This window comes from Phodopus roborovskii, unplaced genomic scaffold (assembly GCF_943737965.1).
Source record: "Phodopus roborovskii unplaced genomic scaffold, PHOROB, whole genome shotgun sequence".
Taxonomy (NCBI): domain Eukaryota; kingdom Metazoa; phylum Chordata; class Mammalia; order Rodentia; family Cricetidae; genus Phodopus; species Phodopus roborovskii.
In genome coordinates, this window is record NW_026125140.1 from 172,361 (window position 1) to 186,631 (window position 14,271).

At 34.7% G+C, this 14,271-nt stretch overlaps 1 pseudogene; it reads left to right on the forward strand.

Moving 5' to 3' along the window:
- Positions 1 to 5,459: 5,459 nt before the first annotated feature.
- The window catches only part of LOC127226140 (ribose-5-phosphate isomerase-like), a 43,115-nt pseudogene continuing 34,303 nt past the window's right edge, over positions 5,460 to 14,271 (forward strand).

Sequence of the window (14,271 nt, forward strand, 5' to 3'; positions counted from 1 at the left end):
GTATGGCATACACCTTTATTCCAGACCTTGAGGCCAGAAGGCTTACTTTTAATATGGGCCAAACTTTCTGCTTTGAAGCCTATATAAGGACAATGGAAGAAGAAAGGGTGTGTGTTTGCTGTCATCTTGTCAGCCCATCCATTTCTTCAAAGGCATTGGAGTATAATTTCTTTGGGATTTCAGCATATACAGGAGATCAGCTGAGGCATTCATCCTCCTGGAACTGAACAACTTGTATTCCTACTTAAACTTTTTACTCACACCTAGCCATTATTGGACTTCAGCCTAAAAAGTATTCTAGTAAATTCTATATGATTTCCCTCAAATAAATTATAGATAGATAGATAATAGATAGTTAGATAGATAGACAGATAGATAGATAGATGAATTCTATAAGTGGTTTTGCTCTAGATAACCCTGATTAATACAATACCAAATGGAAAAAAATAGAATTCCAGACAGTAGACATGTTTGGCATTCCATCTGAGTTCAGAATATCCTAAAGATTGTACTTCTGTCCAAAATGCAGTGGTATAAAAGTCTTTACTTTGAGAACAATTTACTACACTGTGTTATCTATTTCGACAACACAAGTATGTAATTGAACTTTTTATATGATTTTGTACTATTTACTACACAGAACTCATAGAGAATAGCTGCATAAATGGTGTCGTTTACTTTTATAGCAATGTTAAATTTATGATAAAAATGTTGCAAATATCTCCATACACTAGCAGCTTGGTTAAAAATCTCATGCAATAAGTTAATTATTCTGGGAAAGTGAAATAATGAGCTACAGGGAGCAGACAATGGGGAATGCATATTCACCTGAGTGACTTTACAACCTTGGTCAAAGTGCAGATGTTAATTCACTTGTTACTTTTAACTGCTGTTTGCTTCCATTGGACACAGTTAACTTCAGTGGATGTTCTTTGTATAAATGTCAATCAAATATTCAACTGAATTATTCAAATTTGGACCAGCAAGACATTCAACTCCATGCTTAAAAATCATTGTTCAATTAAGTACTCACTTCTACAGATGCTAATAACATCTTTGTTTCTACAAAAAAATACTTAGAGGTTTCTTTGTTTTAACTTTTAGCATCCTAATTAGTTAAACTGCCCGGTAAAATTCAATAGATGGTGAGGGTATCATGTTCCCCATTACTTATTTCAACAGTCCCGATCATCCTACATTCCACATGTAAAACAACATAACTTAATGTGAAATCTGTTTTGTTACAAAAGTTACTAATCAGAATACTCTTTTCTTACTTTTTCATTTCATTTCATTTATTTAATTTTATAAAAAATCCTTTCCCATTTTTTTTCAGGTACCTTTATTTTCTATTATATTATCTGCAAACATCTTCCTGGATTTTCTTATAAGGGCATCTGTAATGACGCATACTTAGAGCTACAATTATAACACAGGGTATTTTGAAAAGGATGGACATAAAGAAGTAAAGGGATTTATCCACCTGTCATACGCTAACCCACATTTATTCTCAGAGCTAAATGACAAAGGGAGAAACCTAGAACATAACAACTAGGGGTGCAAGGGAGATGTTTGCAGCTTCTAATGCCTTGGAGGTGATGTGTTCTTGTGTAAGCTGTGTTTAATATTCCCTGTTGGTAAGCCACTTGACCCTGCTGGACCTCTCTTTTCTTTATTAAAATGAGCTGGATGTCCCCAATGGTCACGAAATTCCTTTAGTTAAGATACAGACTTAAATAGAGAAAGAAATATGGCCTTATATAGAATTCTGTACTTAACCAACTAGTTGGCCTGGTTTAAGAACCTGTTTTACACTAAACCTCAGTTTTGTCATCTGAATAATAGACTAGAAGGTTGCTAAAGTAGGTTTGTGAACAAATATATAGGCAATGCAACCAGTAGATACCTAATATGCAAATATATATTATTCTATGTTTCAAATAAGCCATAATTACAAAAATTTTAATTGCAGCAATTAAAGACATGTTTCATAAAAAAATGAATTTAAAAAAACATTAAGATAACTAAAGATTAAACATAATTAAATAGTATTTAAATAATGGAGCAATTTATTTAAACTTTACTTTTAAATAATTATAAATATACAAGTTGAAGAAATATTTTATTTTGAAATAATATTTTATTCATTCCCTGTCTCAGTCTTCTTGTTCCCTCATGCTCACTTTTCCCATCCTCTTTCCCCTAACTCTCTCTCCCCTCCCTCCATGCTTCCAATTTGCTCAGGAGATATTGTCCCTTTCCCCTTCTCCAGGGGACCATGTATGTCTCTCTTAAGTTCCTCCTTGTTTCCTAGTGTTACTGGCAGTGTGAATTTTAGGATGGTGATCCTTTGTTCTATGTCTAAAATCCATATGTGAGTGAGTACATACCATGTTTGTTTTTTTGTGACTGGGTTTCCTCACTCAGGATGGTTTTCTAGTTCCATTCATTTCCCTATGAATTTCAGGATTTCATTGTATTTTCCCACTGAGTAATACTCTGTTTTTTTTTTTTTTTTTGTTGTTGTTGTTGTTGTTTTATTAATTTATTTTATTTTATATAACAAAGTTCAATTAAATGAAAACAAGCATTTATACACAATATTTGGGGATTTTGGTGTTGTTCTTTCCAAACTACTTCCTGCTGGTAAATGTACCACATTTTCTCCATTCATTCTTCAGTGGAGGGGCATCTAGGTTGCTCCCAGGTTCCTGCTATTACAAATAAGGCTGCTATGAACACAGTTGAACAGATGTCCTTGCTGTTTCAGGCCCAGCTCCAAATGATATGCCAGATTTTGAAGACTACCCATGATAGGCCTCACCCTCCCTGGAGCAGAAATGGGATGGGCTAGGGTTTGGTGGGGTGATTCGGGAGGATGGGAGGGTAAGGGAACTGGGATTGACAACCTTGTTTCAAACTTAAAAAAAAAAAGGAAAAAAAATTCATTCAGTTAAAAATCATTAAAACCATAAGTACAAGGTCTTGGATAAAAGGTGATTTTAAGAGATTATTCACTAACAAGAGAAGTCTAAAATGTTGAATGAGTAATAGATAGAATAAGGCATTTAAAATAAACTTGAGTGGATAGGACAACATGAGAAACAAAGTCAATTAAAACTCTCTTAAGGAACCAGCACGTCAAAACAAAAGTAAGCAAATGCATGGAGGAAGCATGCTTGCTCATAGAGAGACTGCTAAGTGCATTTGTGTCACTAAGAATTGAGGACACAGTTTCCTGACAGTGGTTTAAATAGAGTCTGTTAGGATTGCTGTACCTGCTCTTCAGTTGACCCTCTCAAAGAAAGCTAAAACTTGGATAAAAACAAAATAATTTTCAAAATAGTTTCACTATATTTTAGCAGAAATACATGTAGCACAAATTCTAATTGCTACTAATAATTAAGCCCAGAGACAGATAGTAGGGTTAAAGCTAAAAAACTGAGAAACAAAGGGGCCAGTCACTAAAGAGTTCTTATCTCTACCAATGTTCAGACCAAAGGGGAGATCCTGTCCTCAGATTGCATCTCCAGACTGCATCAGTCTCCACCAAAGATCAGACTGCACTGAGCTCCTGTCTCCCCTGTCTTTTATTCTTCTCTTGCTGAGATTAAAGGCATGAGATCTCAAGTGCTAAGATCACCTTTGTGTGAGTTGTTTCTCTTTTGGACTGGATCAATTTCCTGTAGCCCAAGGTGGCCTTGAACTAATAGAGATTCATCTGCCTCTGTCTCCTGAGTACATGGATTAAAGGTGTGTACCTCCATGCCTGGCCTCTATGGCTAACTAGTGCAGCTAGCTTTGCATTCTAATCTTCAGGTAAGCTTTATTTGTTAGATCATAAACAACATATCACCACACATGCACATCCTTTCAAAAATCTTACTCTCTTTTGTCTGTATTGTGTGAAAAAATACAAACACATAATACAACATTTTAAAATCAGATTAGTCAATTTAATTCCCATTACTCATGTCACATTTTAAGAACGGAATGATGGTGCTGGTGGTCGAAGTAGATTATAATTACATTATCAAGAGTTTCAGGGAAAGGGCAGTGGTAGTAAACTCACGTTATATAACCCTGAGGCAATAAGCTTATTCTAAAAGTTCCCGGGGGTGGCACAGAACCAGAATGAAATTTCCATGGCTTGCATCTCTGTAGTGCTGCTTGAAAGGAATTTCCCTGCAGCCTAGAACAAAAAGTAAGTCCACTGTTCACCAGAATGTCTCCTGGAAAACTCTAACCGCCCAGTTGTTTGGTTTTGTCTTTGTTTTCATTTGTTCCCACATAGATCTCATGACAAACTCTTTCGGTTTAATTCGATGAACAGGGGTAACTTGAAATATGCCCACAGCCTGTGCTACCTTGATTCAGCGTGTCTCAACAAGATATTTCCAAGTCCAAAGGGAAACTACCCCTGATATGCAAAGCCATGTTTCAGTATCTGGGCACTCTTTAACAAACCAATCTAATTACAACACTGTATTGAAACTTCTTACTGAACAAATTTAATTGTGTTACTCAGAACTTAATGTTTCCATCCAACTGAATTTGTCACTACAGAGGAGCTTATCCTGACAGTAATCTGGGTTATGATTTATTTCTTTCAATCATAGTGAGATTTACAGATACTGATAGGATTTATCCATTTCTCTGTACTTATGATTTTAGTAAAAATTATTGTAAAGTACTTTCTAACTACCAAATATAGGTTTCAATGGAAAGAATATCATATTTTTAAATAACAAAGACTTGATAAAAAAAAAAAAAGAAACTTGAGCTAGAAAGACTATTTTTTTCCCTACTCTCTGCATTCCTTTGTTTCCTTCTGGTTCTTTGTGTTGGCTTAAAGTCTACTTTGTCATTTTTGTTATTGTTTTCCTCCTTTTGCTCATGTTTAATCATTCATGTTATTGAGAAGATATGGGTGTAGCTTCTGCTATTACTGAGAGACACATTCAAATATCCTGATCATCTGACTCTTAAAGTCTTCCTACCTCTTTCTACAATCTTCCCTGAGCCTTCAGTATACAGTGTTTGGTATGTGGGTCCATTGGGACTGCATTATATGACTGTGGCTGGCTTTGGTTTTCTGCTGGTGTCTTTACCTTTGCAAAAAAAAGTTTCATTGATGAGGAATGAAGACTACACTTATCTGAGGGTTTACCTATTATTTATTTGATACCAAGTGGCCAGCCCTAAAACCAAACATATAAGTACGATTATATAGACAAAGCATATTTTGCTTAAGAATATATATATGATATAAATTTTGAAAAAATGGCCATATATTTGAAACAAAGCAAGGGGTATACAGAGGAAGATTTTGAGGAATGAAAGGAGGGAGAGATGTAACAATATTAAGATTTCAAAAATTTAAAATAAATCTGAGCTGAAAAAAACATCATATTCAATCATCAATTGTACAGTATTAGAAAAAGGTGTGGCTTGTAATCATGGTGACTTTGGATGATGAGTCTAAGAAAGGATCCTTTAGGTATGGGAAACTAGTGAACCGTGATATGAAAATATTAAACAAGAAAACAACATTAAGCATAGATACTTATCTTAGAGGGGAATAATAAAACACAAACTGGACAAAACACATACAGATCAGCATCTATATTTTCAGAATTGAAATTTATATTTCACTTAAACCTAAATTTTGAGGAATAAAACCTCTTAATATATTGAGTGCTTTAAGAACAATACTAAATTCCTCTATTACATGTTCATGATGAATTATATTAGCTACTAGTTATTGTTTCTAAAGTAGAGAAGCCTAAGTTGAAAGGTTTTATATACCACAGTGCAAAAGATCAGGCTCCAGAAGTTTTTCCTTCTCATCGTGTTGAATGCATGGAGTACCCAACACCTACTAATAAGGTTCAAGGATGGAGAGGAATGCCAAAAGCCAAAGGATGTTCAAACACCTGATATTCTAACCTATAATTTTAAGGAGGTAACTAACGTAAAAACGATAAGAAAATGAATGGGTAATAAATGAGAAGAAAAATGGATAATAAGGCTGGAATAAGATATAATCTACAATCCAAAATGTTAAGAAAGATAAAGTACTGGGCCTGCGTCAACAGGGAACACAGAAAGTGCCACCTGCAGCCTTTTGGGTCTGATGAGGGGGTCACAAGCAACCAGGAACTGAAGGTGCTTGTCAGATACCATAATACCAAGTACTATCCAGCTCTCTAAGCCTGGGCACAGGAGAGAAGAAAGGCAACAGCTCTGTGCCATTCCTTGTTGCTGGGGATGGCAGTACTCAACAAAACATCACCTGTGACCCAACCAAGAGGTACCATTTGGGGAGCACCATATGGGGAGAGAGTACAGAGCAGGGAGGTGGAAAAGAGGGAGAAGCATAATGTTTTGTGGCCTTGGGACAGAGGCAGATCTAGAGAGGTAAGGAGACTAGGGTCTGATGTGGTGTCCGTGGCTTCGGTTGACACAGAGGGCTCTGGGTATGTCCAGGGTCTGACCAGATATCTGGGACCATGTTGGTGTTAAGGCGCCATGCTGTTGCCAGGGCTTAACTGATGGATCTGAGTGGTAGGTCCTGCCACTGAAGCTACAGGGGCATGAGACCTGAGGGTAGCTGCAGAAGGCTTATGTCTGGGTCCATGTTCCTGGTGCAGCTGGCCTCTATGGTGATGTTATGGTTTGTGTTTTAACAGGGGTCTTTGGAACCATGCTGTACTGTGCTGGCCCCACTCTTCACTGACCCTGGATAGCTGGTCCTGCCCCTCACTCGATATTACAACAGGTGAGCTTCCCTTACCCTTAGGGCAAAGCTTGCCCCTGCACTCCAGAAACACGGCCTCCTGCTTCATCATAGGCATGTACCTCTCCTGGGAAATACATTACTTTGGGGTCACAGGTGAGCCAACCCTGAGGGCATGAGAGTAGGATATTGGTGGTATGGGTGAGGAAAGGAGGCATTCTCACTCTTTACCCCATGCTGCCTGTGGTAGGTGAGTGCTTGCCCTGATGACATGAGAAAGAGGGAACTAGTCCTGCTCCATACAACTGTATCACACAGGAGAGGACCCAGCACCCAACTTGGACAGCATACCAGTGTTGACTCTTGTTGTAGGGGGCACCTGTGAGCCACCTCAGTGGGTATTATAGCCCCCCCCTCCTCATATGTTTCCTATAGCAAAAAAGGAGGGTCATGTTCCTTGCCTGGGGAAAACAGCAGACATAGCCATAGAGATATGAGTGAGGTGACCCACATTTTAGAGTTCAAGAGCAGGAGAACTGGCCTACTCCTTGATGAAAGCTGTATTGAGTGAACTACCTGGGCAATGCTCACCTGGGTGTGAAGACGAAGAAAAGGTGGCAGGATGAGCAACAGGCTCAGACCCAGGGCTGTGTGTTGGCCTACCACAACATTCACTTAATCTATGAAGTATTGGAAAGGGCATGTGAAAGAGATGAACCTATAGATCCATGACCCAGGACAACAATAAGATAAACAAGAGGATCTCCTATGAGAGACCATTATTGGTAGTGTAGCAGATGCCATAAGCCTCCAGCTGGACCAATGATTTGTGGCAATGAACACTTGCTAGTAAAGTTAAATATACTACAGTGTAAACTGTGTGAATATAGATTCCATCACAAAATTCTTCTCTTTCTTATTTTTAATTGTTATCTTGTTTTGCTATAATATAATGACATTTAAACTATTTTATATATGTATGTATTTTAGTACGGTTCTACATGTTGTATGCCTCCCAATATATTTTCTTCTACTTTAATCTGACCTTCATTCATTTTATCCTTCCTGCTTCATTATTATTTAATCAATTGTATCTCAGTACAATATCTCCCCTCAAAATCCTCCCTCCTAATAATATTCTACTTTGCTAAATACATCAACTTCTTGATAACCTAATATCATTAATGTTTCCTTCTACAGTAGGTTGGAACTAATAAAGAGATTTACAACTGGACAATGTATAGAGAGTAAGAGATTTTGGAACCCAGAATCTTAAATAGATTGTCTTCATTAAATCCTTCACCCAGGGCTTGAAGAACTATAAGGAAGAGGAAGATGAGATATTGTAAAATTCAGAGATCAATGATATGAATAAAAGAGTGCATTGTATGACTGATACATTTATTAAATTCTCAGAGATTGTAACAGTATGCACAGGCCATACACAGGTTCAAGGGAAAGGGATAGGATGCCTCATCCCTAGTCAGAAAGCTATCTACAACTGACAACTTCTTGAGAAGGAAAAGTTAATGTTTTCCCATGAAGTCTTATTAGGTACATATACCACACTTAAACATAGGCCCCATGCCCAGACGTAGATGGCAAACCCAAAAGGAACACATTGGTATTTTGTAAATTTTTTTGTGTCCTATGTCTTTGTTTCAGCATTTATCTTACTTGGCATCTGCTTAGCAGATTTCATTACAAATGATCATTAACCTTTCAGAATGTTTTCGCTATGTGGAATGTGAATCCCTAACGTTTAGGATAATTTCTTTTTGTTGCAGTCTGAGCCCCATTCTTGCTCAAATAAAAAGCTCCTGCATCCAGTATCCATTCTCTGATAGGCATGAAACAACTTTCTCAATGGAAAAACATAATCTATTGTGGTGAGGAATATGTATGTAAGCACCTTCCTGTATTATGCCAAAAATAAAGGATGTTTCCTGTATTATGCCAAAATTAAAGGATGTTCTTTTAGATAGTACCATTGCTTCATCTCATTTAATTAAAATTAATAGATTTACTTCAGAATTATCAATTTTCTATTTATTATTTTGTAGAACTTTTAATATTCTTGAAACAAAGCCTACATTCTTCCCATAAATCATAGCGATTTTCCTATCAATACACTTTACATTGAATTTATACTGTTTGTTATATACTTCAGCAATAGTAAATTTCTTTAGTCATTGTCTCAGTGTTTAATTATATTACTTTAGTTTAGTTTAGTTTTGATGAACACAAACTTAATATCTCTATTTTCTAGAGATATCATGTTAGAATAGATCAGGGTAGTTGAGAAGTTCTTATATATACTTTTAGTAATTAATTGTGTTAACAATAGGCATTATCTATTCAGTGCTTACAATTCTTATTTTATCATTTCACTTAATGTTTTTCTACATTGTTAAAATTTATGTTTACAATATTTTAGTAAATATAAAAAATCTTCACATTTCACAGGTGAGAAAATTGAAGAAAACTTAATTATATATGAAATGACAAGGGCTAACATTTAAAATGTTGCTTTAGTTTACCTGTTTTATAAGTCTATTTTTATATACCAGACTTCCTATAAATCATCTGACAAGGATTTAATAATTCAACATGTAAAGAAACATAATTGATTCTTTTATTCCCTATGGATTTATAATAAACATAAAAGTAATTAAAAATGACTCAATTCTAGAATAAAATATTGTTCAATATCTAACTTTGTTACTATACAAATGCACCTAATTGCCTCAGGTTCTGTTGTGTCTTCTCTCATATAACATGTCAAACTTAAAAATCTCTAACCCAGCAAAGAAATGAAATGATATATTTAATTACATGGGGAATATTTTTGATCTGTGATCATGAAAGGCTTGGCAGAAAATAATGGAGATCTACTTCTTAATTACAATACTGATTAATTAACTTGTTTATCTCTACATAATGGACTCTACTACAATACCAGCGGCAATGTAGATACCTTTCTGTTTTGTAGTAATGATTTTGCACACTATGAAGAATAATCGCTGGTGGTTGGATTAACAAACAGCTGAATGGTGAAATGCCAGGCAGGATTTCTGGGTAGGAAAGATGGTGGGACAAAGAAGGTGCATCTCCAGTAGATGCAGAGGGAACTGACAGGTAGTAAGAAGGATAAGGGACTCGAGTCTGACAACAAATGGATGAATAGCTGATCTCTCAGAATTAATAATACATTTCTTTGTTATTATTGGGGAGCCACAATACTGATGAAAAACACCAATTATACCATTGTCTCACTGCAGGGTTTTTCAGTCACAATTACAGAGATACCATGTGTACAACTATAGGCACTCAAGGGACCTGCCTCAGTTACATTTTCTATCACTGCAACAGAACATGAGGGAAAACAGGTTGGGGGAAAAATGTTTATTTGGAGTACACTTCAACATTGCTCTTTATCACTGAAGGAAGTTAGGACAGGAACTCAAACAGGGTAGGATCCTGTAGGCAGAAACTAATGGAGAGCCCATGGAGGAGTACTGCTTACTGGCATGCTCAACATGGTGTGTTCAGCATTTTTTTCTTTTTTAATAGAATCCAGAACTAGCAGCCTAGGGCTGAGGCTTACTCTATTGATCACTTATTTTTTAAAAAATGCCTTACACATGGATCTCATGGAGGCATTTTACTAACAGAGGCTTCTTCCACTAATGATTCTAGCTTGTGTCAAGTTGACACACAAAACAAAACAGTAGAGGATCCTTATTAAATTTCCTTTTATAATATTAAATAAAACCTACTTATACATTTGTCTTATAAACTAAATAACTTGGAAAACTTATTTGACTACTTTCTGTTATGCATTTTCCCTTTGAACAGCATTCTGTTTTGCTTTATTTAAGTTTTTGATCAATTTTAGTGATGGAACAACTGGGGCATTTGTGTTTGCCTATTTTCACAGATTGTTTTCCATATTTAATAATAGCTATGCAGAAAGAGGTGTTCTAGACATAGCTTACTTCCTAATATGTTAGAGTTTGATTTAGTCACCAAATTAGGATCTCAAAATGGCATCTATTCCAGGAATGGTATTCTCAAGCAAGATCCTCAATACTGGAACACATATACTCTAAAAAGATGATACTCTAGAAAGATGAGGAGAAATTGGAAAATTGGAATGAAGAAGTGAGTTGTATCTATGCTCTAATTTTTTCTGAGTACACAATTTTTAGTGAAGAATGATGATATAATTCGGCATAGCTTGGTCCTTAATTTCTGCTCATCACTTTTGAATTATCTCCACACTTCATTGTTTCGAAGATGTCCAGTATGCATTCGACACATCATCTCAGTCTTTATCTCATATATTTCTTTCATTAGTATGGGAATAGTATCTACAATTAAGGATAGTATTTTAGCAAAGATTTTCTGATAGATTTTTCAAATTAGAAGGTATGATTCATTTCGTTTTAATATGTTATCATACATTCACATTCTATTTGTTTGGGACTTTATTGTATGTATTCTAAGTTCCACACAGGTGTAGTATTGTTAAATCTGGTTGGACTTTCATGGTTACTTAGTGCCTAGACATGGCTAAAATATATATCTAGAATCTCAGGTATCTATTAAATAAAATATATGTAGTTGTTTCACACAATAACCTGGGAAATGAAGGACATTGGAACAAGAGAATTAATAAATCCAAAAGCATAGGGCCATTGACCAATAAGAAAGGTGCCACTGGGTGAGATCTGGGTGAGTTTTCTATAATTTTTGAAGAAAGATGATACTGTAAGAATATTGGATACAGATAAGCCAGTGGGATAAATTATGCAGAAAAATTTAGAATAGTAATGATACCCACAGGGAGAAATAATTATTTCTTCTAATTTGGTTTAACAGTCCTCAAAGTGTGTGTGTGTGTGTGTGTGTGTGTGTGTGTGTGTGTGTGTGTGTGTGTGTGTGTGTGTTTGTAAGAAAATAACAGAAAAGAATGATAGAATTTAGGTTCAGAATACAAAATTTACGTTTTTGTTGTTTTTTTTTTTTTTTTGGCTGTATTTACATGTATTTAAGATGACCTTCCTAATTTTGTTATCTCTCCATCCTTTGGCAATACCATTGTGAATATGACTTCTCTGAACCATTTGTCTTGTATCTAGGTAATAAAAAACTTGCTTTTCTACAAACTTTCCTGATATAACACATCCTTTTGGTTCCATACTCTAAGATGGGCTTCATGTGTCACTCACACTCAAGCACTATTTACATCATCAGCACAAGTCCAGGTATCATACAAACAGATGTAAGCCTTTGCCTTAGAGCTAGCTGAAAAAAAAAATGAATTAGCTAAAGCTAGTATTTCCAAGAAAGCATTCTTGTGGCTTCCAGCAGAAATACCCACAGAATCTGTATGAATTGTTTCCTGATGTAGTTTTCTATATCAAGGTGTGTTTCCTTCTTGAAGATGATCTGAGTATTAAGCTTCATTATCATCATCAAGAGGTGGTTGTCTATTGTCTATAATATCCGTCATTTGTTCTTAGAAAGCTATATTTTTAATACAACAAAATAAAATGTAATAATATAACATATAAAATCACACTGAAGTTTGACAACAACAAAAACAGAATAAAAAGGGCCAAAGAGAAAGTACAAGAATAAGAAACTCACTCATTTGCACAAATACTTCAAATAGACTATATTTTAAAAATAGAAAACTATAAAGCTGACATTTATTATGGTGGAGAAACTCTAAATATTGCTTTAAGATATGTTAAATGCACATATTAACATGTTAACATTTCATGTTCTTGGGGTAACTAAAATGTTAAGGTTTGAATGTCAACTGCTTTGTAAATTCATCTCAATAAAGCATGATCTAAAATCAATTCATATTTCACAAAATAAGAAGAAAAATTTAATAAGTTTTCCACAGCCACCACTCAGAAATTGCCCTATTTATACCACATTATAGTAGATAATCTATACAAAATTTTACTGTACCTTTGAAGATATAATTGGAATTTTCTGTGCTTTGTTAGAAGAAAGACAAAGGTAAAGGTTAGTTAATGGGCTTAAAGTTATTGTGTAAAAAAATGTTGCCACATATATTATTAAATTGGTACAAAAGTTAATGCAAAAATGTTCATCCTTAATTATTCAGATATTTTAAATAAAATATCTCATACTTTGTGAATACTATTTAAAAATAAAGCATTAGGCAAATAATTCTGTTGGCTGTTTTACTCTGTTTTTTCCAAGTAGAATTCAGATTTTTGTTTTTAAATAATAGATAAAATTTGTAATAAAACAACCAAAGGTTATTAGGAAATTTTACTGGAGAGGAATGGAGTTCAAAAATTAAGATAGTATATTTCTTCACCTTACTAACCAAAAAAAAAAAAAAAAAAAAAAAAAAAAGAAAGAAAGAAAGAAAGCAAAAGATAAATTTACTAGAATTACCTTCAATTTTATAGGAATCCTTCCTGAATCCAATGATAAATGCATCCTTCTTTCTCCAGGGCACACAGGCAAACAAAAATATTAAAATTTGTGTTTAATTATTTTATTATTTTTAATTAAAAATTACAACCCTTCCCATTGTCTCCCTGCTCACTCTCACTTTAATTGGTAACTTCTTTTTTTACATACTTATGCATGTACATATATGTAGTGCTGAGACCATTTAGCATGGTTTCTGTCTATATGATTTCAGGTTTGGCAGCTTTGCATTGGAACCAACTCTGGACTCATTCCCAGGGATAATTCCAGGCATTCATTGGTTTCCTACTGTTCTCTGCATAGGGCTGGAACCATGAAAAATGTCTTCTGTCCATGTTAGCAAGTCCATTGATGCTATCATTGTTTATGAGTTTCAGTGAAAATGTAGACACTGTATTTCTTTTGTAATTTCAGGATTTATGTCCTACAAACACAAATAATTATTTTCACAGTAATTTGCTGAAATAAAATCATAAAACAACACAAAACTGGTTTTATAAATTCTCCTTTACTTCCAATATAACCTATGAATTGAATATCATAATTGTTTTGATTTACTTTCTTTTGTACTTCTTTTAACCTTTCATGCATTGACATTTACTTTACATTAACTATTCGAGAGATTTTACTCTATAATGAGAAAAACACCTTTTGTTTTCCTTTCCTCAAGACAATCAAAATTTTTATTTGGTATTGTTTTCTCTTGCCTAAAAACACAAATATTGCTTATCTTTTTGTTTTTGTTTTTTTTGTGTGTGTGTGTGTGTATGTGTGTGCGTGTGTGCGTGCGCTACTATACTTCTGGTTTGCTGGGGATAATACTTAAACTTGTGTTTGTCTATAGTGTAGCTTCATATTAATCACACTAGTGGAAGAATTTTGAATTCTAAATGAGTGAACTGAGTTTCTTCTTAGTGATTTTAAAGATAATGCTGATTATAGTGAACAAAAAGCCTATGGTTCCTATTTATTCTATATAGGCTAACTATGTATTTCCTGTATTAAAATTTACTCTTTACTGTTACCTCTTTACAGTTTGCTTATGA